Source organism: Lactuca serriola, chromosome 4 (genome assembly GCF_051521515.1).
Source record: "Lactuca serriola cultivar US96UC23 chromosome 4, Lser_US96UC23_V15, whole genome shotgun sequence".
Lineage (NCBI taxonomy): Eukaryota > Viridiplantae > Streptophyta > Magnoliopsida > Asterales > Asteraceae > Lactuca > Lactuca serriola.
Genome location: NC_136411.1, coordinates 101,895,255 through 101,920,556, shown reverse-complemented (window position 1 = coordinate 101,920,556; position 25,302 = coordinate 101,895,255).

Sequence of the window (25,302 nt, the reverse complement as noted above, 5' to 3'; positions counted from 1 at the left end):
TGCCAACTCCAAATCATGAGTCGGGTAATTCTTTTCATGCTCCTTCAGCTGTCGAGACACATATGCTATCACCTCTTCTCTTTGGGTCAAAACACAACCCAATCCAACCCCAGACGCATCGCTATAAACAACAAAGTCTTCAACTCCATTGGGTAAAGAAAGTATCGGTACCTCGCATAACTTCTTCTTTAGCTTCTCGAATGCTTCTTTATGCTTATCATTCCAAGCATAAGTAGCTCCTTTGTGAGTCAAAGCTGTTAATGGAGTAGCAATTGAAGAAAAGCCTTAGATAAACCTTCGGTAATATCCGGCTAATCCTAAAAAGCTTCGGATCTCCGTGGGACTTTTCGGCTGTTCCCACTTCATTACAGCTTCAATCTTTGTTGGATCAACCATTATCCCTTCATGGTTGACCACGTGACCCAAGAATTGGACTTCTAACACTTCTCGCAAGTGACTGCCATGCTCCTCTTGGATTTTCGAATAAATCAGAATGTCGTCTATGAACACTATCACGGATTTATCAAGGAACGGATTACAAACCGTATTCATTAAATCCATGAATGCTGCCGGAGCATTGGTTATTCCAAACGACATAACCAAGAACTCGTAGTGTCCATATCTAGTTCTGAATGCAGTCTTCTCGATATCTTGCTCTATTACTTTTAGCTGATGATATCCTGACCTTAGATCGATCTTCGAGAAATAGCTCGAACCTTGCAATTGATCAAATAGGTCATCAGTACTCGGCAACGGATATCTATTCTTTATTATTGCCTTGTTCAGCTCTCTGTAATGGATGCACATTCTCATGCTTCCATCTTTCTTTTTAACGAATAACACCGAAGCTCCCCAGGGTGATGAACTAGGTCTAATGAAACCTTTGTCCAATAACTCCTGAAGTTGCATCATCAGCTCCTTCATCTCCGTCGGTGCTAATCGATAAGGTTCTTTTGCTATTGGCGTGGTTGCTGGTAACAAGTCTATTCTGAACTCCACTTGTCTATCAGGTGGTAATCCAGGAAGATCTTCGAGAAATACTTCCGGATAATCACACACCACTGGAATACTCTGCATCACCTTCTTTTCCTTCTTTGCATCGATCATGAATGCTAAATATGATGTACATCCCTTGGTAAAACACTTTCTGGCTTTCGTTAGAGAAATGATTCCAGAATTTACTCGCCGTTTGTCCCCGTACACCATAAATGAATCTTTCCCAGGCGGGTTTACTTTAATTATCTTCTTCTTGCATAAAATTTCGGCATCATTCGCGCTAAGCCAATCCATTCCCAGCACGATGTCGAAACCATTAAGTTCGATAGGCAATAATTCCTCGTGAAACTTATTCCCATTAAGGTCGATTAAGATGTTTTTCATACGATGACTAACAGGTACAAACTTGCCACTAGCAACTTCGACTAATAAAGCATCATCTAGTCTATCAACAGGCAAAGCTAGTTTTCTACCAAACTTATACGAAATAAAGGAGTAGTTGGCTGCAGAATCAAACAAAATTTGAGCAGGTAATTCGTTTACGAGAAAGGTACCTGAAGCGACATCAGCTTCATCTTTCGCAGCCTCAAGTGTCATCTGGAAGGCTTTGGCTTTTGGCTTTGGTGGAATGTTGGGCTTTGCTGCCTCCTTCTTCTTCGGACAGTCTTTCAAAATATGCTCCTCTTCATTACAACCAAAACACATCCTGTTGTTGTTCGGACACTCATTGGCAAAATGCCCAATTTTTCCGCACTTGTAGCAGGTTACATCCTCACTACATTTTCCAAAGTGCTTCTTCTTACACTTATCACACCACTTCGCTTCACCTCCTTTTCCTCCACCAAACTTTTTCGAATCAGATTTCAAAAATTTGCTTTTCTTACTGGAACCAGATGTTCCCTCAAACTTTCTCTTCTCACCAACCTCAACCTTGTTGGTGGTTCTCCCCTTAATCATGTTCTCAACAGATTTGGCAGCTCAGATAGCTGCCTCTTGAGTATGTGCCTGACGTACTGGCACCTCGTACTCCCATGGGAGTCCCTTCGCATACCGGTCCACCTTTTTCAGCTCATCTGGAACGATGCGCAAGGCAAACTCCATCTTATCGGTGAATTTATTGGTGTATTCATCAACTGACATGCTGCCTTTCATCAATGCCAAAAACTTATTCTCCAACTCCAACAAATTTTGGGCGAAACAGAACTTGCGTTTGAACTGCACCAAGAATTCTGCCCATGTCAATTGCAGTGGCTCATTAGGGCTTAAAGTTTTCCCTAGAGTGTTCCACCAATGAACGGCTCCACCTCGGAACTGACGCACTACATAGATAGTCTGCAACTTGCCTCTGCAGCCACAAGTCATGAATGCTAACTCCAATCGGATCCTCCTTTCCATTGAAGGTCGATGGTTTGCAAGTTAGAAAGTCCTTGTACTTGCATCCCATTCCATCATTCCTTCCATCATGGTTGTTTTGCCTAACTATCGGTGGGTTGGCTTGAACAATAGACCCACTGAAGTTTCCACCTTCCGAGTGCCCTTCATTTAATTCAGGCTCTTCCACACGAATTGACAGTTCTTCACGATTCTGTCGAAGCAACCGCCTAGTTTCATCCATCTGACGATCCAACATCGTCTGAATCATCAATTGTACACCAGCCATTGTTATCGGCTCAGGTACTGCTGCTACGACAGGTATTTGCTCAATCACTGGTGGTTGATTCTTGTTTTCATCAGCATTTCCAACTCCACTTCTTATTCTCACCATTTTTGATCTACACACCGAATAAGGTGAAATTAGATCCTCATTCACGATAGATATTCAAATCATCCTTATCACTCTGAAACATTTACATGCTAGTTCTAAATTCATAGACATACACTTAGAATCCTACACACATAAGGTTTCCAGATCCGGTCGGCAACAGACCATAGATCTGAACAAATAATATCATATATGGCAACATATAACATTTAGCACATAAAAGCATTTTAGGCAACTTTCCTAAAATAAACTAGTGCTTGTGTCTAGAACATAACAGACACACATCTCAAAATTTCACTTAGCATTCTAAGTTTAAGTCTAGAAATCCTACAAATTCCTAGTTCGCTTAAACTAATGCTCTAATACCAAGTGTGACATCCCCAAAATCTCGGCCAGAAAAGACCGATTTTCATTTATGCTTTTAAAATAATTTCAGAGTAAATCCTTTTGATTTGAAAGAGTTGCGGAATTTGTTCCCAAAAACAAAATGTGATAAAATAATATTTACCAAAGCATTTCATAAAGAAATGTATTTTCATTATATAATCAAAACTCGGGATGTCATGTTCCGATATAGACCATAAAGCATAAACGATCACATTAAAAGTCGTTCAACAAATATATACATATACAGACTTGTAAACAAAACAACTTGATGATACATCCATCTGATGCCCTTGCGCCACTTCCTGTAATACAAATAAACTGAGTGGGTCAGGCTTGGGAGCCTGGTGAGCATATAGGGTTTTCAACCCACAATAAATAATTATATTTAATTCCACCAACCAACAATAACCCAATTACCCATTCCCGTTATTCTCACTTTACGTCCCTAAGACAACTAACATAAGGGACCTAGTCTAAGAATATTTCATCGGGGCGACAACACATGCTTCGGGGGTTCCTCAGCAATATAAGTTAAATAAGGCAACCATGAGGGGGATGGAATAGAGAGAATGAACACCCAAGTTCATTAACACCTACAAGTTATGAGCCTGCTAAGTTCCACTGAACTGTCTAGAAAAGTCTGTGGTCGTCATCTAAATTCCGCTAGATGACTGGATCAAAACAACATCGAGGACTATCATCTGTTTATTACACACCAACTACCTACCCATGTTCTACCCAACATATTAATAGATAAAAATATACATTTTTATACATAGTTTTAAAACCTGTATAGCATGCTCAATCAATACATTTTCCACATAACAGATGAGGCACACACACATAACACGTATTTCATAGAGAAATAATTAGATCTATAAGATAGAAGAAAGTGAATATACATTCACACATATAACAACAAAATATACACATAACACATATTTTATATAAAATACTTCATAATTATGCGTTAGAAGAAAGTAACCACACACTCACTTGATCAAAAGATGATCGGACAGCACTACGGCTTGTAGAAGTAGTATTCTTTGGCAGATCTGGAAGATCTCCACAAAAACCGGACTCCTCGCGGGCAGAGCTTCGGCTCGGGAATCTTACTTCTCGGGATCTTCGGGACCTCAGGACTTGCTTCGGGGCTCGGGAATGATACCGGGGCTTCGGGATAATTTTTGCACGAAAAACGATGCAAAAACGCGAGAAAAAGGGAAGAAATGAGCAATGAACTCGGTTGCCCTCGACCTCCATTTATAGGGGCTGGAACTTCAAATTACATTGGGCGTAATATGAAATTTTTCTGGGCGTAATGACGATAACGTCGCTGACTCCCCCAAGGATAATATCGGTTAATATATATTTAAATAAAATATCGAAAATATTTAATAAACTTCAAAAATTCATATATTCCTCATACGAACTCCGTTTTCGACATTCTTTACATCCCCGCGTAGGTTAGACTACGCTCTACAACTTTCGTTTAGACTCCGACGGCTAATTTTGAATTTATTTTTAGTATTTATTTTTAGTACTCTGGGACAGGAAAACTCCGTTATAAAATCATAACTTCTTCATCTGACATCCGTTTTCGCCTATCTTTTTCTCATTTTACTCCTATTAACGAGACCTACGATTCTCGTTAAGATTGTTTCGGCTAAAAACCGCTCGATCTCAAATCGAGTATTCGGGCTGCATACTGCTAAGTCAAAACTTCGAAAAATCATAACTTCCTCATATGAAGTCAGATTTGGGCATTCTTTTTATGCACGTTCTCGGTTTAACGAACTGATGGGATTAAAACAACTTTTAATCTAAGAAGATCGATTAGATCATGAACAAGTATATGAATATGAAACAGTTAGAAACGCAATAATAAGAACAAACAGCTTGAATCAAACGTGTCGAATGATTAAATAAAATCCTTAGAAGAGCTCGATTAAGAACATCAACTGTAAAGGATTAGAAGATTACAAGAATGATTACAGAAAAATATAATACTCTCGATCAATCGCTGTATCAATCACCTCTAAAATCTTAACCTAATATGCATGCAAGCATTTAACTTATATACAATACATAAAAGGCTCTCGGTTGGACAGGCCCAAACCGGAGAATAAAAGGCTAATCTAACGAGCCCAAAAGATGCAACATCAAAACTCTTTTCAGCCCAACAATCTCCCCCTTTGCGTCAATTTGGAGCGAGACTTTCACTTCCTACTTGGGCCGGCGGCTAAAGCTGGTACCTTCTTCTTCACGGTACTAAACAGACACTTGGTTATGGAAAGGATGGTCTGTCTAAACCGGATGTACCAATTGATCATATCATTGAAGTATTTGATATCATCAGCCGAATTGTCTTTACACTGCTTGATGATGAATAAGATGTGCTCCAAGCAAGTTGTAGTGTAAAGATGTTTGTCAGCTAAAGCGAAGAGACATTTCTGTCCTTCGGCTCTAGTGAACATCACAGAGTTTCGCCTCGAATCTATCTTGCCCATTAGCATTTGATTCAGATCACTGGCCGATCCCACAGGCTTGACTTTCAGTTTCTTCTTAAAAACTGTGGCAACCTCCTGATCCATTAGAGCCACCTCCATGATGTAGCATGCTAGCATCCTTTTGACATGGTCTAAGATGGGACCATATTCGGCTTCGTTTGTCAGCAGGATGTTGTACAAGACTATCCAATCATGAGGGTTCAGATTGGGCAGATCCGCCAGAGAGATCATGTGGGCAGTTCTTGCAGATCCTCGGATAAGCTTGAACTTGACGTTTGTAAATCTCCCCACGGCAAAAGGCTTCATCACCCGAACATTGACAATCTTCTGGGCGCTCCATGTAAGGAATTGAGGGCGAGCGGCCTCCAGGTAGAAGTCAATGAGCTCCCTGTCAAGCTTATCGTTCGGATGCGGGACTTCAGAAATGTTAGAGAAGGCGTGGAAGATGAACGCCTTTCGAGTCAGTGGCATATCGAACTGCGAATCAATGGTGTTGTTGCAGTCGAACGATATCACCGGCTCGAGCCATAGTATGCATGGAGTCTCTATGGCCTCTTTTATCAACCGATCCTTGGTCCAGGCAGGGAAGAGCAACTTTCGGCTCTCAAGGAGATCGTTGGCTTCTTTTTGTTTACGTTCGGCTTCTTCAGCTTCACGTGCCACACGACTGACATCGTCATCAGTATTGCGACTGTTCTTTCTCTTTAACATGTCCGCAATAGTCTCCTTGTCTTCATCTTCATCTTCATCCTCTGCTATGTGTTTTCCCTTGTTCTTCACACCCGAACCCGAGGCATGACCAGTTTCGGGTGGTTCGGTTGTGTGAGTAGCGTTGGAGGACGGAGGTGGTTTCGATCCTTTCTTCTCTTCTCCCCCTTGTTTCGGAATGGACACGAAACTCGGAAGGCCTTCAATTTTGCTTAAGAGGGCCATGGCCGGGGAGAGCTTTTCAGCGAGGGTGCGCCTCACCGAATGATTAAGGATGGGGTCGTGTGCTTCCAGGATGTTGGATAGAGCCGCGTGGACATCCGAAACACACGTCTTGATGACTTCCCTCTCGGATCGAAGAGCTTCCAATTGTTGTTCAGAGTTGGAAAGCTGCGTGCTCTTGACCTTTAGGGCAGTTGTTTTACTTGCCAGAACGTCCATCAGAGAGTTCTCTGCCGCAAGATCCTCTTGTAGTTTTGCCAGACGGGCATCGATGGAGGCACGGAGTGCCGAGTTGTCGTCGCTGAGGTTTTGGCGGAGGGTAGCGAACGAAGTCAACTCCGTCGAGACGAACTTGGCCAATTGTTGAACAATCGGTTCAAGAATCGTCTTTGTGGCATTGGCGCTTTCCTGCAGAGACTTTAGCAGGTCCGAAGCGTCGGAGAATAGTTTATCGACTTTTTCGGTCGCTGCCTCACAGGCTCGGGTGGAGGCGTCTATCGCAGCAGTTGCTGAGGCTACTGAGTCATGTTGAGCCCTGGAGAAGGCATCAACGATCCTCTGAAGGGCAGCTTCAGATAAGGTGGACTGCTGGTTTGAAGAGGAGGCGAGAAGTTGATCAACCTTCTCGTTAAGATCGCGGAGATGCTTCTTTGTCACTGGAGCATCATCCTCCTCATCACTCTGAACTTGAAACGGACTATAGTAGACCGAATCAAAGTTCATGTGATCACCACCAAGGAATTGATCATCGCCATCGGAGGCGTCTTCTGGAGATTGAGGTGGTGGTGAAGCTGGGGGTGTTATGGGTTTAGTTGGTTCAGGTTGAGTAGGTGGGGGGTTAGTTTCGGGTGGTGGTTGTGTATGGGTTTCGGTTTGTGGAGGTTCGGTTACGGGAGGGGTTTCGGTTACAGGTGGTGTTTCGGTTGAGGTGGTGAATATGGGTGGAGGTATAGGGAATGAGGTTGGTGGTATAGTAGGGGTTATGGTGGGAATGGAAATAGGTATTGTGGGTGGAGGGGAAGGAACTGGGGATTGGTGAAGTTCCATCTCCGGGGTTGGGGACCGAGGGGGTGTGTTGCCTCGTAGAGGAGAGACATCGCCTTGTGATCCCTCAACGTCCGAACTCTCAACTTCGGATTCACTTGATGAGGAGGAAAGGATTAGCTTTCGCTTTTGTTGGGTCTTCCTCCTTTTCGGTTGTGGTGACGAAGCAGCCTTCGGTTGTTTGCGCTTCTTGGGAGAAGGTTTTGGAGCTTTGGATGGTTTCTTCCCCTTGTCTGCCTTTTTACCCCTGGCCACCGGTTTGTCGGCATCATGAATTGATCGCAGCATGTCCGGTGTCAGGTCCCTCGGACCAGATGGCCCTAACTCCTTGATCGCCTTGATCATACTGCTGTCTGATGGCACACTACCATACATCGACTCCGGGATAGAGCCAATGAAGGAGAATTTCGATGCATCGGATACGATGATCTTCTTGGTATGGAAGGTTCCAACAGAAGACATCGGGGCACCGTCAGCAGTTGGGACGTCAAACCTGTCCATGGCCTATCTTGTGATCAAGATCCAGAACCGGGCCAGCGACACTTCAGAGTGGCGAGAAGTGGAAGAAAGGCTCTGAATCAGTTGTTGCCAAAGGACAAAACCATAATCGAGGTTAATCCCGTTGTACACCCCGTACATGATTGACAGGAAAAGACGACTGGCTCCGTCCGATCCTGAGCTCCTCTCAGACAGTCCCTTGAAGAGAATTGTAAATAGCCCATTCCACAGGGGCGGTAGGCATGACTTCTTGAACCTGGCGACGGAGGTAAGAACTTCCGTGTAGCCCATATTGTAGAACATGTTGTAGAGCATACCAACCGGAATCCTCTCCGGGTGAACACGCGATGGGTCAGCAGCAAACCCAAGCATGGTGCAGAAGCGGGGACGAGAAATCGACGTTTTGTGTTCCGCCACTTCGAAAAATATCCTGTCGACGCCCTTGTCGTAGTAGGCAGTCACATAGACTTGAGATAGAGCCACCATTGGCACCGTTGCAATTCTGGACAATGCCGGAGCAAGCTGGGAGTACTTGAGGCATTCGATAACCGGCGATATGTAGGGATCATAGGTTAGTGGGTTCAGATCAATCACAAGGCATTGCTGAGGACGGATTGGAAGAATTTGAGAAGTAGCATGGACGGAAGAGGATTCAGCCATTGTTGCAGGTTGGAGAAGAAGATAACCGGGAGAGAGTTTGGAAGTATATTTGCTTTGGAAATTATGGGGCAGTAAAGAGGTAAAAGGTGGTCTGGATGGGTTTTTATAGTAGGTGATAGGAGAGAGAAAGATTGATTCAAATCTCTTATGGAAATACGGAAGGGTTTTTGAGTGACTGATTGGTGACAGTTGGGACGTGCGATGATCACGTAGGAGAGAGAGTGTCAGATTCCTAGGATCACGCCGCCCAATAAGCGCCGGTTCAGAGAGAGGAACCATTTCCATTTCCACACACGCCATTAATGCCAGATGGATGACGCTTCAATACTACACACGCGTCCAAAAGTGTCAGAAAAAGCGCGACCGCTTCAAATTCACGCGCCCTCCTTTTTACCGTCGTTTGAATATCTATCCTTTGAACTTCCGCCGCGTCAGCAACTTTTTGTCTTTTTCCCCTTTTTAATCAGCTGTATTCAATTGAGGACCCACGTGGCTAATTTTTGGCCACAACTTCATTAGTAATCCCTCAGTAATAAACCAGCCTGTAAAATAATTAGTAACGGAATTTTGAAAATCTAGGATTTTCGTGCAAAGAGTGTAAAAGATAAGGAAATAAAGCAACTCTTTTTGGGATAATCTGTGATGTCAATTATGACACGAAACTGATGATCCCGGGCACGAATCTCTTCCTTCAAGATCAAGAAAGACCTCAAAGTGTTAGTGTGGAATCCCGTTGAATTACGATCAAACATTTATTAATAAATGTTGAAAGGCTTCTTTTAATAAGGCTAATTAAGGGTGGTTTCGCTTTGATTCAACAATTCAATTCTTGATATAAGAACGAAAGTGAACAAAGTACTTGTGAGATCGGTGTAGTCTGTTGAACAAGTAGGGTAGAGTTGATTTTTAAGTGACTTGGTTAAGTATAAAATCTCAGAAAAAAAATTATAACAGGATACCATGGGAAGAAATGTTATGGTGTGTAACAATTTCATTGGAATAAAAAAAAATTGAGATTTCATGAAGGTACATTCGTCAATTCATTGGTGAAAACTTGATCAAGTTAATTGGTCACCGTCAATTCATTGGTGTTGAATTTTGGGTTTCACTCAGCTCGTAGTGGCACGAAGCTAAGATCATAAACACAGATGTTGTGTAACCATAAACCTCAGCGGTAGTTTCTGAGAGTCTCAGGGGTTACAGTGATGAAGCGAATGTTATGGAGAAGTGTAATGGGGATGGTGAAAGAAGACATAGTACCTCTGCTGCGAACAAAAGGACCAAGCAGGAGACTCTGAACTCATGTGAGAAAAGAGTGAGGTAGCTCACGATTAGAATAAATGAGTTAGCCTTATTGGGAAGACAAGGTTTGTGTATACCAGGTCATGAAGGCCATTATTCAAAATCTTATGAGGCTTGGGACACATACAGCAGCATGCTTCTAGGGACACTTAAGTAAGTCATCAAATATATCCCCATAAACGAATGAGCACACAAATAAATAAAATATTGTTGCAGTTTTTGAAATGTTTAATAAAAAAATTAAAAATAGTAAAAAAATAAAAAAAATAAAAAAGTAAGAGTTATAATAAAAATAAGACTAAAAAAAACTCTGGAAAGAAAAAAAATTGTAAAACCGAACCCGAACGTTCGGTTGGTTTCGGTTGGAAAAAGTTGAAAAACCGAACCCGAACCTTCGGTTGGTTTCGGTTCAGGAAAATTTTGAAAAACCGAACCCGAACCTTCGGTTGGTTCGGTTCTTGAAAATTTTGAAAAACCGAACCCGAACCTTCTTGAAGTTCTGGTCTTTGAAAATTTTTAAGAAACCAAGGAGTTTAGAGATAAAAAAACTTGTTACGTAAAGAAAAATAAATTTTGCACAAGAAATATACAACACAGAAAAACTACCTTTGAAGTAATGAGCGAGTCAGATGGTTGAACCGAACCCGAACGTTCGGTTGGTTTCGCTTCTTACGGTTGAGATTGAGAGGTAGTGTGAGGAACTGACTCTGATTCCATCATACCGAGCCCTTGCAATATTTTATTGAATGATGCTTCAGGAAGAGCTTTGGTAAAGACATCAGCCAGTTGATCAGTGGTTCTTACGAAGTGAACTTCGACATTTCCATCTTCCACATGATCTTTGATGAAGTGATACCTCAGTGCTATGTGTTTGGTTTTAGAGTGTTGCACTGGGTTATGACAGATCCTAATTGCACTTTCAGAGTCACAATATAGTGGGATCTTCTTCATATTGAGTCCATAGTCTCGAAGTTGACTCTGGATCCAAATCACTTGTGATGTGCAGGATGCAGCGGCAATGTATTCCGCTTCAGCAGTAGACAGCGACACACATGTTTGTTTCTTGGATTGCCAGCTGACCAACTTCCCATCAAGAAATTGACAGCCACCAGTTGTGCTTTTGCGGTCGAGTCCACATCCTCCAAGGTCAGCATCAGAATAGGCTTGAACGAAAAAGCCTGAATTGGATGGATACCATAGACCTAAGGAGGCGGTTCGCTTGAGATAGCGTAGGATGTTCTTCACTGCCAGCATGTGAGGTTCGCGTGGGTTAGCCTGAAATCGAGCACAATAACACACAGAAAACATGATATCAGGCCTGCTAGCAGTTAGATACATCAATGAGCCTATCATTTGACGATAGAGCGTGATGTCAATAGCCGGTTTATCTAGTGAAGGGGTCAGCTTGGTGCCGAATGCCATTGGGACTTTGACTTTTGAGTCTCCCATCATTCCAAACTTCGCTAGGAGAGTCTTCGTGTAAGCTTCCTGATTGATAAAGATGCCTTCAGGTCCCTGTCTTATGTTTAAACCAAGGAAAAAGTTAATAGGACCCATTGAGCTCATTTCAAACTTAGTCTCCATCAACTTTCTGAATTCAGCTGTTAAGCTGGGATTCGTGGAGCCAAAGATGATGTCATCGACATAAATTTGAACTATCATAAGGTGGTTACCTTCCTTTTTGTGAAAGAAGGTTGGGTCAACCGAACCTTGTTTGAATTTGGACATCTTCAAAAATTTTGTAAGCGTTTCATACCAGGCTCTCGGAGCTTGTTTGAGGCCGTACACAACTTTATCCAGAATGTAGCAATGATTTGGATACTTTTCGTTCACGAACCCAGGAGGTTGCTCCACATACACAGTTTCTTCAAGTTCTCCATTGAGAAATGCACACTTGATGTCCATTTGGAAAACCTCAAAGTTTTTGTGAGCAGCATAGGCCAAAAATATTCTAACCGATTCTAGCCTAGCTACTGGAGCGAACGTCTCTTCGTAATCAATCCCTTCCTCCTGACAGTATCCCTTGACAACCAGACGAGCCTTGTTCCTTATGACATTACCTTCCTTGTCCATTTTGTTTCTAAAAACCCATTTAAGACCAACAACCGAAGCATCTGGAGGAGTTGGAATGAGGCGCCAGACTTTGTTCCTTTCAAACTCGTTCAGTTCGTCTTGCATCGCTTGAACCCAATCAGAGTGATCGAGGGCAGTGTTCACTGTCTTCGGTTCAACTTTTGATACGAATGAGTTAAACATACAAAACTCAACCTTTGAGAATAAGGATGTCTGTTTTGCCTTCAGTTGAGATCGGGTCAGAACCTTTTCAGATACATCACCAACTACTTGGGAGATAGGATGATCTTTGGTCCATTTTGTGAGAGGAGGGTAATTCAGATCGAAGGTTGGATCTAGTTCAGCATTGATCATCTCTTCAGGCTCAGATTGGCTATCGTCATCAAGCGTCATATCATCATGCTCCCCCTCAATTGATGAGTCTTGAGAAACATGAGTTTCAGGCATTGAAGCACCTTCGTTTGGAGGGGCACCTTCGGTTGGAGAAGTACCTTCGGGTGAGGTTGTAGAGCTTTGCTCCCCCTCGATATGAGAACTTGGCTCCCCCTCGACTGAAGCATTGTTGGTTGGAGAGTCATCAGTGGGCGATTCTCCTTCATGTATTCTTCTTGCAGCTTCTTCGACAATCTTCTTCATATGATCTATCTTGTTGTCAGCTGCACCTGCTTCGGAGAGAGAAGCTTTTTCCGGTTCGTCAAAGAGATCCAGAAAGTTCTCGTACATATTGGCGATTGAGACTGTGACTTGACCAGTTTGAGGAAAGATTTCCCTGGAAGTGTCATCTATGGCCTGTAGCTTCTTGACATAGCTATCGTCGAAGGTCACATAGTATGTCTCTTCAATCCTTCTTGATCGTTTGTTTAGGACCCTGTACGCCTTTGAAGTGAGTGAGTAACCCAGAAAGATTCCCTCGTCAGCCTTGACATCAAACTTGTTGCGGTGTTCTTTAGAGTTAAAGATGAAACACCTTGAGCCAAACACGTGGAAAAATTTCACGTTGGGTTTTCTGTTATTCATTATCTCATATGGTGTGAGCGTGAATCGCTTGTTGAGATAGGACCTGTTTTGTGTATAACACGCAGCAGAAATAGCGTCAGCCCAAAAATAAAGAGGTAAGGAAGCGAAACTTAACATAGTTCGGGCAGCTTCACACAACGATCGGTTTCGTCTTTCGACTATTCCGTTCTGCTGTGGTGTGTAGGGAGCTGAGAAATTATGACTGATTCCCTTTTCTGCAAGAAACTCTTCAAACTCTTTGTTCTTGAATTCGAGACCATTGTCGCTCCTTATGTTGCGAACGACCTTCTTGAGCTGGACTTCAATTTGCTTGATAAACACTTTCAGCTTTTGAGTCGCTTCAGATTTGAGCTTTAGAAAGAACACCCATGTAAATCGAGAGAAGTCATCAACGATAACAAGAATGTACTTGCTACCACCGATGCTTTCAATTGATGAAGGACCACACAAATCGATATGAAGCAATTCGAGTGGTTCAACAACTTTTGTGTTAATTATGGATGGGTGACTTTGACGACTCTGCTTTCCCATTTCGCATGTAGCACACAAATGCTCTCTGTCAAACTTGAGCAATGGAAGACCCCTAACATGACCTCCAGTGACAAGTCGGTTGATATCTTTGAAATTGAGATGAGAGAGTCTTCGGTGCCACAACCAGCTTTCGTCGGATTGAGCTTTTGATAGCAGACATATAGTTGGGTTTCCTTTGATGGGTTTCATGTTCAGAGGAAACATTTCACCCTTTCGCTCTGACTTCAGAATCACTTTCTTTGTCTTTTTCTCTATGATTTCAGAACCTTCATCATCGAATGAAACTTTGAGACCAGTACCTCCAACAAGCTGAGATACACTGATGAGGTTGTGTTGAAGTCCTTCCACATAGGCCACCTTTCTTATGGTAAAATCACCATTCGTTATCATCCCATATCCCTTTATGGTCCCGAAAGAGTTATTTCCAAACTTAACGTTGCCACCATTTGGAAGGGATCTGTATTCCCTAAGCTCCTCTTTCCTCCCTGTCATGTGACGCGAGCAGCCACTGTCGATGTACCATTCTTCGTCAAACTGCTCGTCACTTATAACCTGCAAAAAATTAAGCAGATTTAGGAACCCAAAGTTTCTTGGGTCCATGTGAGCTTTTCATGGGAACAGGAATAGTAATAGAGATGTCAACTAGATATGTTCGTTTTATTAGAGTTGATTCATCTTTCTTTTTAATGGTAAAGACTTTTATTTTATGAACATTAGGGATGTTTGTTTTGGACTCAGGTTTGGATTCATCGACCTTTTGCTTTCCCTTCTGTTCAGCTGAAGAATGAGGTTTTTGAGGGCAAGCGGGATTAGTTTTGGAACTAGATGGAGATGAATGAGTGGAAGTAAAAGAACGAGAAGAATTAGGAAGAGAGGATTTGGATTTGGATTGAGATGTTTTCCTTGCTGATGACTCTAGGTGACCCTTTTGCTTTTGATCGTTGGTGGGGTTAACCTTTGAGTCTTGTTCCTTTTTTATTTTGGAGCCGAACCTCTGTGTTCGGTTGGTGTTGTTCTTGGAACCGAACCTTTGGTTTCGGTCGAAGTCCTTTTCAGAACCGAACCTTGGCTTTCGGTTGGTATCTTCTTGTGAACCGAACCTTGGCTTTCGGTTAGTATCTTCTTGCGAACCGAACCTTGGCTTTCGGTTAGTATCTTCTTGCGAACCGAACCTTGGCTTTCGGTTAGTATCTTCTTGCGAACCGAACCTTGGCTTTCGGTTAGTGGAACTTTCAGGCTTTCGTACAGGATTGTTTTCATACTTCAGATTCTTGTCCTTGTGTGTATAGTATGCGTTCTGGGAGTGCCAGAATTGTTTCCTTTCAGAAAGATTTTTCCTGTATCTTTGGTTCCTCTCTATCTTCTTATCCCTCATCTGCTTAGGTTGATGATGAACGTTCGCTCTTGTTTTTTCTGTAACTTTGACTGATTCCTTTTGAACTTCAGGAGTTTTTCTTTGTGCAGAAGGAACAGATGGAATATCTGAAGAAGATTCAGTTTGCCCTGAGGAAGTGGAAGGAGTATCTGATGAAGTTTCGCTTCGAGCTGTAGGTGTTGAAGGAATGTCTTCTTTTGCAAAACAATCATCCTCTTGAGGAATTTCTTTGGTACCACTTGTACTTGGTTCACTGAAATTATCAGGCTTGTTCAAGGGTTCAGGTATGTACCTCCCTTTCTTCATCCAGGAGGTTCTTTCAGAAAGACCAACGGTTTCGTTTCCATTATCAATAGGAGCTTCCCAGAAATACTCATCACAACCATCAGCATTGTCTTCGTTAACAATAGCTGTGAGTTCAGCTGTTTGATGTTCGGTTACTCCAGTCACCTTGTATACTTGATTTGGAGTGGTCCTGACCTTTTGATACACAACAGCTTTTTCTACTAATTTCGGGGACTTTTGTTGGGACAATCTAGCGAATTCCACAGAATTTTCAGAAAAAAGGTTTTTGTGGTTTTTAGTTTCGCTTTTAACAAATTCTGAGCAGTCAACCGTATCCTCCACAGAAATTTCACTCATGTTTTCGTCCTCGTTAAGCTCAGATGAATTTTCAACATCGATTTTGTTTTCTGAGCTTACGTTGGCGTTAAGAGAGTCAAATTTTTGCATGGTTTCGGTTCTCAGTTTAAGTCGGTCATTTTCGTCCAAAAGGTTTTTGAGCATGTCCTTGTGGTCTTTGGACTTAATGAAGGACTCAATTTTGTCCAGTCCATACATATAGGTTGGATTGACATCATCAGACGATATCACATTTTCACAATTGTAAGCTTCGGCATCGATTTCATCCTCCTTAAATTCTAGAAAGGGCAAAATCATGCGATGGATCTTTTGACCTATCTCACAGTCCAAGTGAAGTTGAGTAATATTGGAATATAAACGTTTAGCTATTAAACAAAAAACATTTCGTTGTTTTAACAATTTCAAATTGTCTCTCTGCAAATAAGTGTTTTTGTCTTTAACTTTAATTAATTCTGACTCTTTTAACTCAATCCACATTCGCCGCTCCTCACTCTTCGACGCCGCCCTGCTTAATTGATCAGTCAGGTTAGAATTGGTGACTCGAGTTTGAGTTAGGCTACTATCTAAATGAGAAATTCTTGTATTGATATTTTTTAGTTCTTTCTCGTAAGAGGATGGTGGTACTTTAAATGAAATAAAAGCAGATTGTACCTTCTTTATCAGTTCATCGAGTTCATTGAACTGCTGGCTGAGTGGTTTAGCCGTAAAGCACATATCCTCCTGCACCTTCGGTCCATTGCTTCCTCCATCGGTGTTGTATCCCCTCATTTGAGACACCTCAGTCACCATGAAGCATTTTCCACCACTGCTTTCCTCCTTAGCCACATATGCCTTTCCATGAGTAGGCTTTCTCACTTCTTCGTCTTCTGAGTCAGTAGACCAAACTTCAGTGCTACCGAACTCATCGTCATTGACCGAACCCTGCACAATAAGAGCATTAATAGAAGGGTTAGCGGTAGACTTCTTCTTTCTTAACTCATCCAATCTCTTCTGCAGCACAGCTTCCTCATCATTTCCATTGTCCTTTTCAGCCATCTTCTTAAGAACACAGTCCTTAGCGTAGTGGTTCTTGCCACCACAATAGAAACAGCTTACTCCGGAATCGCCATCTGCTTTCGGTTCCTTTTTGGGCTCCTCAGCTTTCGGTTCATTGTTTGCTTTTTCTGAGCTATAACTCCCCTGCCAGTTTCGGTTTTTGTTGCTGGGGAATCTCTTCTTTATGAACCTCTTAGGATTGGATACCATCATGGCATAATCCTCAGTTGAGAGGTCATATTCATCCAAGTTGAGCTCTTCATCCTCCACCACAGCTTTACTTTTAGATAGGAGGGCCAACGAACCAAGACTAGAGACAACATTCTTCTCTTGAACCACATTCTTCTCTTGGGACTTTAGAATACCTACCAGTTTTGCCAAAGAATATGATTTAAACTGTTCATGGGCTTTGACTGTGGAAACAACTGCTCTCCATTCAGATCGCAGTCCATTCAAGAAAGTAACCTTTTGTTCGATAAGCTTCCTTTCAAAGTCGTGTTTGATCATCTTGCTGAGAAGATGATTGAAGCGATCAAACGTCTGGGTCACAGTTTCTTCGGTCCCTTGCCTGAATTCACCAAATTCAGATAGAAGTAAGGTTTGGATGGAATGTTCAAGATCTTCGTCTGTGGAATACAGTTCGCGAAGTCTATCCCACACTTCCTTTGCCGTAGTGCATGAGCTGACCAGCCTGAATGTGTCGGACTGAAGGGCGAATCTGATCAACCTAAGTGCCTTAATATTGCACTGGAGTTTGTCTTTTTCATCTTGCGCGATATTCGTCACGTCCTTGAGCAGATCATTGTACTCTTTTTGCGTCTTAATGATTCTGGAGGACGTAGAATGAGAAAACGGTCCACTGATGATGGCTTCCCATATGAGATAACCATTGTCCTCCGATCCAATCACATAATCTTCGAAATGATGTGCCCATACTTCATAGTCATGGGTGTACAAGATTGGAATCTTTGTCGTCGAACCGATGCTGTTGGAAATATTAATAGGGTTTGATTGCGTTGCGTCCATGATGATCGTAAAAACCTGTTCAAAGATCAGACTTGTAATAAAGCAGATTAGGGCAAAACAATAAATACTAAGATACGTCAATTAAGATGACGGCTCAATAAATATCGATGATTGCGGAAAACCCTAATGGAAATCTTTTTCACAGAAAAGATGTGTATCGATTACACAGCCTCCTGCTCTGATACCAATTGATGGGATTAAAACAACTTTTAATCTAAGAAGATCGATTAGATCATGAACAAGTATGTGAATATGAAACAGTTAGAAACGCAATAATAAGAACAAATAGCTTGAATCAAACGTGTCGAATGATTAAATAAAATCCTTAGAAGAGCTCGATTAAGAAAATCAACTGTAAAGGATTAGAAGATTACAAGAATGATTACAGAAAAATATAATACTCTCGATCAATCGCTGTATCAATCACCTCTAAAATCTTAACCTAATATGCATGCAAGCATTTAACTTATATACAATACATAAAAGGCTCTCGGTTGGACAGGCCCAAACCGGAGAATAAAAGGCTAATCTAACGAGCCCAAAAGACGCAACATCAAAACTCTTTTCAGCCCAACACGAACTCTACGACTTACGTTTAGATCACTAAGGCTAAATATTGCTCTAACGTAAATTTCACTTTTTACGTCATTCAGCCCTGCCGGTTCTGTCGCGAAACTTCGACAGGTCGTAACTTCTTCGTTATAACTCGGATTTCGACATTCTTTATATCTTCGAAATCCTTGTTTTGACCACTACACCTTTATTCAATGATATCGGGCTTATCTCATACTTTAATTTTGACGCTTATTTTATTCTTAATTCATTAAATTATAATAATTAAGAAAATAAACACATACTTCACATAATTCACATAATACTCAAATAATACGCTCTTATTATTTCAAAACGGGTTACAAAGGTTAACCTAGACTATTACATCAACGAAAATGCCTAGCCTGGAAACGCGGGCGTTACATGTTCTTTTGTATACTATATAGTATGTTCTCTATGTATAGTGTATAGTATGTATCGACTCATGTATGAACTGACTTTTTGTATGTTTCATTGTACTAGAAATTAGTATGTAGTATATCCATAAACTATACCTATTATAGTTTACTAGAACTGCTGTTTAAATGACTTAGAAAGCTTATACACCTTCGCTACCCAAAGGTGTTGGAACTGAAGTAAAAGCTTTATACATACACACACACACACACACACACACATATATATATATATATATATATATATAGTATAACTAAGGATCAAACAACATTCGGAGAAACAACCAAGTACTCTAACTCCGCAACAAAACAAGGAACATGAATTAAAGCGAGTTATCAGTCCTAAGTCCTTCAAACGTTACTTATATAACTATATATGTACTGGACACGGTTTTGACAATATATGAGTTTAAAGAATTGAAAGTGTAGGTTTGGTAATTAAGAATAAGTTTTATAAAGAGTTTAACATGTAAAAGAGTTTGATAATCATTTTGAACTAGTTTGTTGAGAAAACAGTTAAAAGTATAGTAAATCCCTTTGTTTAATAGTTATAAATTACATGTGATTGAAATGAACACTATTATGATTCAACTTGTATCCCCCCATAAAAGCATTTAAAAACATTTAAAAGGTTGATTAAGGGGTATGAACTCACTTGTAGTGAGTGGTTTGGATGAAATTGTTGGATAAGGTGCTAGGTTTCAAGTGAAGACTTGAACACACACACACACTGATCCTATTTAACATATAAAGACACATATATGTATCTAGTTAGTGATTGTAACACTAAATAAGCAAGTAAGGATACTCTAGAACATGAAAAATACTTAGATTAATGTGTTGAAAGATCATAGGGTTGCACCTAAGGGTTATGAAGCTTTGCTTTGGAGTTTACAGTCAAGGAGTAAACTCTTCATGAGTTTACGGCCTAGGATTTACGACCATAGTGAGTTAACGACCTTAGGTCGTTAGGTCAAGTTTGAAGTGTTCTAGACCAAGATCTAAGCCTTAGGAAGGAGTTGTGGCACAAATGCACCACTTATGAGTGTTTACGGCCCAAGGAGATTGCCTTGGCCGTAAACACCATGTGTTCTTGAATTTTTGGTGCTTTCAAGTCCTTCAATCATTATCCTTACTTATAAACATGTAAAGGAGGTATGGAATTACAATTTGAAGGCTAAAGAGGGGAGTTTTCGGCCCAAAACACACAAGTGTTCCTGGTGTTCTTGATGATCTTGAAGATATAAGTTCAAAAGATGGAATTTATGGATGGATTCAAGAGTGAATCAAGAAGAAGTGATGTACTAGAACTTAGATGGAAGGATCTTACTTACATTACTGAATATTGGAAGAAAACTTGAATATCCTTGGGAGAGAAATCCAATTTCTCTAGGTTAGAATGTGAATAATGAGTGAAAAATGACTAAGTGTCATATATATACTAGGGGTTCACGGCCACTTGGAATTTATGGTCGTAAACCCAAGTGTCTTGGCCGTGAACTCCTCTTTTGAGGGTTTAATGCCTAACTTGATGGATTTGAAGTTCAATTGACATTCCCTTTCACTCATTCCTTTAGTGCATTAAGCTCAGAATATCCATACGGACTATAAACTGTGCTAAATGTTAGCAGAAGCATGTTTGACTTGATTGAAATGATTAACTGTGACATCCCCAATTTCACGGCCAGAAAAAACCGATTTGTTTATGCTTTGTTTTTAAAATTAGAGTAATCGTTTAAAGAAAACTGTTGTGGAATTTGTTCCCAAAAACAAAAATATGATAACCATTTATCCAAACATTTCTCAATGAGAATGTATTTTCATTAAATAATAAAACCTTGGGATGTCATGTTCGATACAGACCAAAAGCATAAACAATATAAAATAGACCTTACAATAGTTATACCCTTGTGACATAACCTGTAATGAAAAGAAAACTGAGTGGGTCAGGCTTGGGAGCCTGGTGAGCATATAGGTTTTCAACCCACAATAATATAATTATTATATTTAATCAGCAAACAATCAACCCAATTACCCATCCCCATTATCTTCTTAAGGTTTTACCCTAAGAACCAACTATCCTTCATTCATTTATTCCTAAGGAATTGGCACGAAATCCATTGCTGCCAAAGTTTATTTATCAAGTACTAAATCCATAGCTATCAGGCGCTAACTCCATAGTCACCAAAGTTCACTTAACAAGCGCTAACTCCATAGTCGCCAAGGCTTACTCAACAAGCGCTAACTCCATAGTCGCCAAGGTTTACTCAATGTGCACTAACTGCATAGTCGCCAAGGTTCATCAAATAGGCACGAAGTCACATCATCGACAAGGTTTATACAATAGGCGCTAACTCTATAGTCACCAACTATCCCATCTACCCAAGTTCTACCCAACATTTTTGTAGATATAAATACTTACACAGTTTATATCATTTAACACTTGTATAAAACATCAATTCCACGCCCATCTCAAATAGATAAATAATATATAAACACATAGCACGTATTTCATAGCAAATACTTCATATTTATGTGTTAGAAGAAAGTAACTACACACTCACTTGATTAGAAGATGATCGGACAGCACTACGGCTTGTAGAAGTAGTATTCTTCGGTAGATCTGGAAGATCTTCACAAAAACCGGGCTCCTCGTGGGCAGAGTTTTGGCTCAGGAATTTCACTTCTCGGGATCTTCGGGGCCTCGGCACTTGCTTCGGGGCTCAGGAATGATATCGGGGTTTCGGGATATTTCTTGCACGAAAAACGATGCAAAAACGCGAGAGAAAGAAGAGCAATGAGCAAATGAATCAGATGCACTCGACTCCCTTTGATAGGGTCTGGAACTTCGAATTACGCTGGGCGTAATCTTAGGTTACGCTGGGCGTAACCTGGATAAGCCCGGGGACTCTCCCCTTGGATAATATCGAAAATTTATATTTAAATTTAATTTCGAAAATATTTAATAAACTTCAAAAATTCATATCTTCCTCATACGAGCTCCGTTTTCGATGTTCTTTATATCCCTGCTTAGGTGAGACTACGGTCTACAACTTTCGTTTAGACTCCGTCGGCTAATTTTGACTTTATTTTTATTATTTATTTTTTAGTAGGCCGGGACAGGAAAACTCCGTTATAAAATCATAACTTCTTAATCCGACGTCCGTGTTCGCCTATCTTTTTATCGTTATACTACAATTAATGAGATCTTCGATTCTCATTTAGATTGTTTCGGCAAAAAACCACTCGATCTCAAATCGAGTATTCAGGCTGCATACCGCTAAGTCGAAACGTCGAAAAATCATAACTTCCTCATACGAAGTTAGATTTGGGCGTTCTTTTTATGCATGCTCACGGTTTAACATATTCTACAACTTTCATTTAGATTGCTAAGGCTAAATATCGCTCTAATGTAAATTCACTTTTTACGTCGCGCTGTGTCGTGCCGGTTTTGTCGCAAAACTTCGACAAGTCATAACTTCTTCGTTATAACTCGGATTCCGGCGTTCTTTATATGTAAGGAATCGTTGTAACATATACTACAACTTAGTTAAGATTATTCATTCTAAATAACCTTCTATCAAAAAGTCATTTTTGACGCTTATCGTCTCTAAATTGACTAGCCCTGATTTACGGGCGTTACAATTATCTCCCCCTTAGGATGATTACGTCCCGGAATCATCAACGAAATAGGGCTTGCATAATGATTACACACGTTGTTTCTTCATCTTGGGTAATAACCGTAACTTCTACGTTTCCTTGAAAGAGTGTTTAACTCTATGGATTTCTTGACTATAGATGATGCCCTAATCTTGCATCTACTTTTCGTACTATGTTGTACTTTCAATCGTAACCTTCAAGTTACAAAATAAATCCTTATTGCAGACTCCTTCTTCTTCCTGGGATAAATACATTCCTTTATCTATTGTAATAGACCGATGGGTCATGTTCTAATGACCTCTCATCGTATGATGCAACGCTTAGACTCAAGTCTCTTAGAGTCAAATTCCAGAATGGATTATAGCTTCCTTCATATTCTAATGTAATATAATCACATTTTAGCATGTAGCATTTCTAGCTACTAACTTCTTTAACAACGAGCGTGATGCTAACGATCGCATTTATTTCAATCTTATGACTTAAGTCAGATGCTACATCAAACTCGGTTTTCGAAACCACGTAACAAACTCATTGCAGTCGGACTCAATTTGTCATGACCGCTAGGGTCAGAATAACAACCATCTTACTAGTCATTGCTGAAACAATGGTAATGACATACTTTGAATAAAACAGAATCAATTACTAGCTTCTTGGTAACCTTGCGACTTCCCATGATCTAAGCATGAGTCTTGTGCTTCCAGTAGTATAGATCTCTACTACCATTCACACCTACTCATACTCGTCCCAAGTATTGTGTCGCAGTTAACCAAGTCACCATACATAAATCATATAGTCATTGAACACATCAGATAACAAAACCAGGGTTTATATTAATTCTTGAAACTATTACACAAAAATTCAAGTTCACCCTATACTATGCCTCTAATAGGCTACATCATAAGTTACTATTCGTACTGCTACTTCATAACTTGATTATTGGATATAAAATCCTCATCCTTGATTCGCTTCGTCGAGGACCATGTGGAATGCCCTTGGTTGTGGCTGTGTGTTTTTCTTTGGGCAGTCTTTAGAAATATGCCCTTCTTCGTTACATCTATAGCACACCTTCTTGATGGGTGCGCACTTGTTGGCGTAGTGCCCTGTCTTCCCACATTTGTAGCAAGTCATTTCCTCGGTACATTTCCCGAAGTGTTTCTTCTTACACTTCTCACACCACTTAGCTTCATCTCTTCCCCCAGATTTCGAGAATTTACTTTCTTTGTCGATTATTGAAGATCCTTCATGCTTCCTTTTCTCTCTAACTTCAGCTCTTTCCAGACCCTTTTATTTTATTTGGGTCTCAACATTCATGGCTGCCCAGATGGCGACTTTCAGAGTGGTTGCTTGCTTGACTATCAGACCAAAGTCCGCAGGTAATCCATTGGCAAACTTGTTGACCTTGGAAAGTTCAGTTTGTATTAGGTATGGAATAAGCTTCATCTTCTCCGTAAAGCTTGTAGCGTATTCAGTGACACTCAATTTTCCCTTCTTTAGATTCTGGAACTCATTGTTGATTTCAAGAAGATCCTGCTCAGAGCAGTATTGCATTTTCATTTGCTCCACGAACTCTTCCCAAGACATCTTGCTAGCTTCCCCCTTGGGCATTGAACCGACCAGTAACTTCCACCAGCTCAGTACTCCATATTTTAACAGAGGGGCTGCAAGAGCGGTCTTCTGTCTGTTGCTACACTCACAACTTTCAAACATTGTCTCCATCTCGGAGATCCAGTCCATGACTTGCACCAGTGTCGGGCTCCCAGAAAGACATGGTGGTTTGGATGCCATGAAATCCTTGTACTTGCATCCACATCCATCATTGCCTCCATCCTGATTATTTCGGCAAACTATTGGTGGGTTGGCTTGAACAATGGTCCCACTATAGTTCCCTTCTTCTGACTGCCCCTCATTCATCTCAGGCTGTTCAACTGGTATTGAGGGTTCACTCCTGTTGTTTAGCAACAATTGTCTCATTTCCTCCTTTTGTTCAGCCATCATGGCTTGAATCATGGTTCGCACTCCAGCCACTGTGATTGGTTCAGGTGTTGCTGCTACAATAGCCACTCGCTCAACCATAGGTGGTTGATTCCTATTTTCGTTCACGTTTCCAGCTCCACTCCTGGTTCTTGTCATTTTTGATCTATAAACCGAATAAGGTGAAATTAGATCCTTATTCACGATAGATATTCAAATCATCCTTATCACTCCGAAACGTTACATGCTAGTTCTAATATCGTAGACGCACGCTTAGAATCCTAAACACATAAGGTTTCTAGATCCGGTCGGCAACAGACCATAGATCCGAAAAAATAATATCATATATGGCAAACATATAACAATTAGCACATAATAGCATTTTAGGCAATTTTCCTAAAGTATACTAGTGCTCGTGTCTTAAAATATGGTAGACACTCACCTCACAATCATCTCTTAGCATTCTAAGTTTAAGTCTAGAAATCCTACAAATTCCTAGTTCGCTTAAACTAATGCTTTGATACCAACTGTGACATCCCCAATGTAACAACGTAAATTTTCAAACAAAATTTTCATTTCAAAATAAAGTATTTTCATTTCAAACAAGGCATAAACATTCCATGTGTCATGTCAGAATACAAATCATATGAATCCCCAAGATCACAAAACATCTATCAGTGTGTACAGATCACGCCGGCGCCTTCCCACGGTCCTCGCTAGTACCTGAAACACATACACAACAACTGTAAGCATAAATGCTTAGTGAGTTCCCCAAAATACAACTTACGCACATACGCCTTTCCAGGCCCCGACCTTCCGGTCCATGTGTCTCAGGGGACTTTCGTCCCTGCTGGGTAAACCTTCCGGTCCTACCCA